The 6,237-nt window shown below is 34.4% G+C and overlaps 1 pseudogene; it reads right to left on the bottom strand.

Moving 5' to 3' along the window:
• Window positions 1-5,032: 5,032 nt before the first annotated feature.
• LOC124091499 (transmembrane protein 230-like) lies at window positions 5,033-5,425 on the bottom strand (annotated as a pseudogene).
• Window positions 5,426-6,237: the final 812 nt, after the last annotated feature.

Raw genomic sequence — 6,237 nt, 5'->3', positions numbered from 1 at the left:
CATCAATAAGTAGAGATAATTTAACTTTTTTTTCTATTTGTATCCATTTAATTTCCCTCTGTTGCCTGATTTCTCTGACTAGAATTTCAATAACTATACTAAATAGAAGTAGTGAGAGTGAGTATCCTTATCTATTCCTCATTTTAGAGGAAATATTTTCAGTTTTTCTCCATTCAGTCTGACGTCGGCTTTAGTTTTATTGCGTATAGCCTTTATAATGTTGAGATTATTTTCTTCTACCCTAGTTTCTTAAGCATTTTTAATATGAATATGTGATTGACTTTCTCAAGGCTTTTTCTGCATCTGTTGAGTGATCATGTGGTTCTTTAATTATATTGAAGTGGTGAATTACATTTATTGATTTGCACATGTTGAACCAACCTTACATCCCTGGGATGAAACCCACTTTATCATGGTATATTATTTTCTTATTGTAAATTTTTGAATGTGGTTTGCTAATATTTTATTAAGGATTTTTGCATCTATGTTCATCAGGGATATTGGCCTGCAATTTTCTTTCCTTGATGTGTTTTTGTCTGGTTTTGGTATCAGGGCTATACTGGCTTCATAAAATGAATTTGGCATTGTACCCTTCTTTTCTATTTCATAAAATAATTTGAGGAAGACTGGTGTTAGTTCTGTCATGGAAATCTATCTGGTCCTAAGCTTTTCTTTGTTTGGACTTGTGCTGCTTTAATCTCATTGCTTGATATTAGTGTGTTTAGGTTTCCTGTATCTTCCTAGTTCAATTTGGACAGGTCACATGTGTCTAGAAATTTCTCAATGTCTTCTAGATTTTCCAGTTTATTGGAATATAAATTTTCAAAATAGTTTCCAATGATCTTCTGAATTTCAGAATTATCTATGGTGGTATCTCCTTTTTCATCTCTAATTTTGTTGATTTGGATCGCCTTTTTTGTTGGTTAGTTTGGCTAAGTGTTTATCAATAGTGTTTATCTTGGAAAAGCAAAAGTTTATATTTTTAATTCTTATAAATATGATCCTAATGCTATGAATTATGGGTAAATATCCATTCTTTTGCAGATTACATCCAGTTATCCCTATATCATTTTTTGAAATGCAGTTGTTCCACCAAAAGAAGTATATTTTCCTCATTGTTCAATTATTAATTATTTTATTTTTGGGGATAATTTGTGAAGGACATTAATTAATATTTAAATGTTAATTAGGGTTTACCAGTAATGTCATCTGGACCTGAGCATTTTTTTGTTGTGGGAAATTTTGAATTATTAATTCAGTCTCTTATTTATTTATTCACTTTCTATTTTCTTACACCCATATTGGCAATTCACTTTTTGTAGGAATTTGTTGATATAATCTGTTATGCAATTTGTTGATTACAATTGCTCATAAATTTCCTAATGATACTTTCACTTTCTATAAATTTGCTAGAATTACTATCTGTTCCATTTTCAGTCTTGTTAATTTATGTCTTGTCTCCCTTTTGTTGTTCCATCTAATTAAAAATTTGCCAATTTGATAATCATTGTTAAGAAACAACTTGGTTTTCTAATTTTCTCTATTATTTTATATTTTCTATTTAGTTTATTTGCACTATAATCTCAATTATTTCTTTCAGTCTCATTTTGTTTTTTTTCTCTCTTTTTCTAGTTTATTAAGATGAAAGTTCCCATTATTGATCTGAGAACTTTTGTAGCCTTTTGCAGCAAATAATTTCCTTATAACACTGCTTAAGGTACATCTCATAAGTTTGACATATTATTTTCACTCATATATGCTGATTTCCTTTGTGATTTCTTCTAAAATCTATTGATTGGTTCAAATTGCATTGCTTAATTTCCATACATTTTTAATTTATAAAATTCACTTCTGCTGTTGGTTTCTAATCACATTCTATTATGGTCAGAGGATATGTTTGTGTAATATCTATAATTTTAACTTGATTATGGGTTATTTTATGGCCTTGCCTATGGGACTATCCTAGAGAATGTTTCATGTATACTTGATAAGAATATGTATTCAGCTACTGTAGGGGAAGGTATTCTATAGATTTTCATTAACTATAATTGGTTTATATTGTTATTCAAGTTTTCTGTACTTTTGTTGATCTTTTGCCTAGATACTTTATCCACTATTAAAAATTTGATATCAGCCAGTGTGGTGGCGCATGCCTATAATCCCAGTGGCTGGGAAGGCTGAGGCTGGAGGATTGTGAGTTCAAAGCCAGCCTCAGCAACAATGAGGTTCTAAGCAACTCAGTGAGACCCTGACTCTAAATAAAAAAAATACAAAATAGGACGAGGATGTGGCTCAGTGGTCAAGTGCCTCTGAGTTCAATCCCTGGTACAAAAGAAAATTTAATTCTTGACTATAATTATTGAATTATTCTATTATGCCTTTTTTTCTCTCCATGTATTTTGGGACTTTGTTCTTATATGAATATGCTATATAATTGTTATATCTTTTGGAAGCATTGACATTTTATCATTATACAATATCCTTTTAGCAATCTTTTTTGACCTGAAATGTATTTTTTTCTGATATTAATATAGCGCTTCCAGCTCTCTTACAGGTGCTATTGCATAACATGTCTTATTCCCTCCTTTTACTTTCAATCTATTTGTGTCTTCAAATATTAAATATGTCTTTTGCAGACAGTATAATTAGGATTAGATCTTGTTTTTCTATCCACAGAACCACTGCCTTTTTGAATGAATACTTTAATCCACTCATATCAAATGCTATTATTGATATATCTTGATTTATGCTTGTAATTGTGCTTTTGGTTTCTATTGACTTCATTATAATTTTTGTTTATGTTCCATTTTTTCTGTCTTTGTATTAAGTAGATATTTTCCAATATACTTTTTAAATCCTTTAATTATTCTCCCAATATTTTGGGGCAGTTTTCTTTTTCATTGCTTTGTCTCACAGACAAAGCAACCTTTGCCCCTCTCACAGACAAAGTAATTAAAAAGAAAATTTGTCATATATATCGTGTGTGTGTGTGTGTGTGTGTGTGTGTGTGTGTTTTACATTTCTGGAAGTCAGAAGGTCACCCATCTTATGCGAAAATCAAGATGTCAGCCAGGCTAATACTCCCTTTGGAGGCTATAAAGAAGAAAAATAAAGGAAAACTTCTTTCCTTGCCTTTTCCAGCTTCTAGAGGTTACCTGAATTCTTTGTCCCATGAGCCCTTCTCCCTTCTTCAAAGCCATCACCTCAGCCTCTGAATTCATAGGTTACAAGGTTTAGGACTTACACATATTTGGTGAGCTATTTAAGTTTACTGATTCTTTTTCTGCCACCTCAGATCTACTGTTGAGCACCTCCTGTGATTTTTTTTTTATTAAATTATATTTTGGATCCAGATTTTTTGTTGTTTTTTGAAAATTTTCTATTTTTTGAATTGTATTTTCCATGATGAGTCATTGTTATCTTACCTTCCTATAATTCTTTAAACATAGCTTCCTTTAGTTCTATGAACATACTCATAATAGATATTTTACAACCTTTGCCCCTCTCAGAGATAACTTCTAGTACCTGTTCTTTCCTGTGTATGAGTCACACTTTCCTGTTTCACTGTCTGTTAAAAATTTCCTTATTGAAAAATTGGACATTTTAGTTAATATATTGCAACATCTCTTGGTACTATTCGTTTTCTGGGGAGGGTTATTGTGGTTTATTTTTATAGTGACTTGGCTAGACTAATTCTGAAAAGTCCATTTCTTTTGAATATTGAAGTGCTGATATCCTTTCCTCAGATTGTTTTACTTGATTTTTTGAATGACTTTTACACACTAATTAGCTAACGTGGTTTCTTGCAGTGCATGGATGTCTTGAAAAGTTCACTCAAGGAAGATCATTTAATCTGACTCAATGAATCCTATATCCTTTGTGTACTGACAGAAACAGTAGTGGCACATGCTGAGGCCATACTTCTGAATGAAACCATTCTGGTTTGAGCAGATGCTGCAAGAGCAAGAACCCTAGTCATATTTTGCTGGTGGCTGCAGTAGAGCTCCTAATGACCCATCTTGCTATTAGGGGTGCAACAAGGCCAAAAGAAAGGATTCTGTTTTGTTATTGTTGTATGTTTTTGTTTCTCCTTTTTTTGGATTCTGACATTTTAATTTATTTTGAATATAAGTCATTTTTTTTCAAGTGAAGAAACAGAATCAACCTAAGGATGTGGTCTTCCAGGGATACAAGCCAAGTCTTGAGATCTTCAGCAGAGGACACTATAGTACCAGGTGCTAGAAATAGGGTTACACACTCTAAATAGCAACCACTTATCTTCATTTTTCATTAGGGAATAGTCAAAAGTCTTTAAAGGCATGATATATAGAACATCTTGATCCACAAAGGCTAGAATGACCCAAATTATATGCAAGCCAACCTATTGGGAAACAAGATCAGAGCTGGCCCAGGATTGGGTATCAGAGACAGTGCTTATGCTTTAAAAACATACTCCGTGGCTTAAAAAGTTCCTGATCCCTTGTCACTAAGAAATAAAGTAAAAAATATTACAGATGGATCCACACTAATATGTGATTTTTATGGAGGTCTTCCACCAGAATGTGAAGGTAGAGATAAGTGTAGGGAATAAGATCTTTTGATATTTTAAAAATATATTACTCATTTTAACTAAGAAATTAGACATACTACTCTCTTTCATTTGCTGTAATAACAAATTGACAATGAAGTCTATTTAAAAGAAATGCTCATCTAAAGAAGGAGGGAACGGTAACACTTTCCACTATAGAATAACCTCCTGCTTTTCCAGACAGAAAGCATTGTTATTCTTCCATGATACATGTTCATGTGGAAAAACTTGTTGAGTTTTGCCAGGGCCAGATGAAAAACAGAGTGTTTCCTGATTAGATAATTAACCTTGGTGAACATTTTTGAGATGGACCCATGAACTCTGGCCATTATTCTGTCAACATCTGCAAACTGCATAATTCTTCAACCCTTAGTCAATAGTTTCTGTTCAATGTGAACATCTTAAAGCTGGGTTCAGTCCCACTGTGACTTATCAAAATGAATGTTAGTCATCAAAGTCTGGAATGTCATCATAGGAATAACCCTGGTAGCCTTTAGATGCATAGTAGGTAATGCACAGATGGTAAAATCCTGACAGGAACACCAGAATGCCAAGGATCAGGACAGGAACAGCCGTTTTCCCTGCCCCCCTCCTTTGCTGATGTAGCCTGACAGCAGAAAGGAGCCTGTGATAATGAGAAAGGTGCCAATCAAAAACAGCACAGTGGCAAATGGCTTTATAAGGGATCTTAGGAGGGCTTTTCTTAAACTGAACACCAACGTAGCTATCATCTGTGTAGGAAAGCCTTGAGTATTTTACTTTATTCCTGGGGGTTCCAGTAGCCAGATTAGTACAAGACGGCATCAGAACACAGTAACACAGCCACAGTCCAAGCATAGCACCAAGACTGGGGCTAGTGGGGAACCCATCCACAGCTGCCTGCCAAGGCGTCCCAGGCCTCACAGCACAGCCAACCTAACTCCCCGCCCCCCAGAAAGCACCAGCCTGACACCAGAACTCTTTTTTGTTTTCATATTTAACCTTTGCTAACCCTGGTTGTCCTTGGGTCAGAGTAGCTTATGATCAGTCACTGATTGGTCAGAGATTATGCTTAAGATTCCTGAGCCACCAAGGATTTCTGCCTTTGTGTTACATAAGTGTGTGATTTAGAGATGGCCTTCAAAGTTTATAAATTAAGCCAGCCAGGGGATGGTAGTTCTTAGCTCAGACGTTCTCACACTATTTATTCCTGAAAAAGTGCTAACTTGAACAGGTGCTCTGTCCTGTAGGGTTTTCACATGGCCTTCTTCAATTGTCTTTCACTGAACTTCATTTTAGATTTCAGGCTGACCTACTCTGATTATTAACTGATTGTTCTATTGTTTTAAAAAGTGACCTAGGCCTTAAATTCTGTCATTCTCTTATCCAAATATTGTCAATTCTCTTAGGCAAGGCCAGGAAGGTGTAATACTTCTTGGTTTGACCCCTGCTCCCTTGTCAGAAACTTTGCATTATGGAGTGAGAGCTGGAGATGAGTGGGTGTATTGGTGTTGCTACCTGCTTTTCTCCATTTGCCAAGGATAGATTTTCTACAGAGATATAAAGGTAAATACAAATCCAAAAAAGGAAAAAAAAATAAAAATTTTCGTGGCTCCTAAAGGGAAGAAGACTCTAATTTCTTAGAGCATATACTTTAGCCCACATTAAAT

Source organism: Marmota monax, unplaced genomic scaffold (assembly GCF_021218885.2).
Source record: "Marmota monax isolate L192 unplaced genomic scaffold, Marmota_monax_Labrador192_F-V1.1 WCK01_AAM20220418_F8-fsc00170, whole genome shotgun sequence".
Lineage (NCBI taxonomy): Eukaryota > Metazoa > Chordata > Mammalia > Rodentia > Sciuridae > Marmota > Marmota monax.
This window is presented reverse-complemented; position numbering and strand designations above follow the sequence as displayed.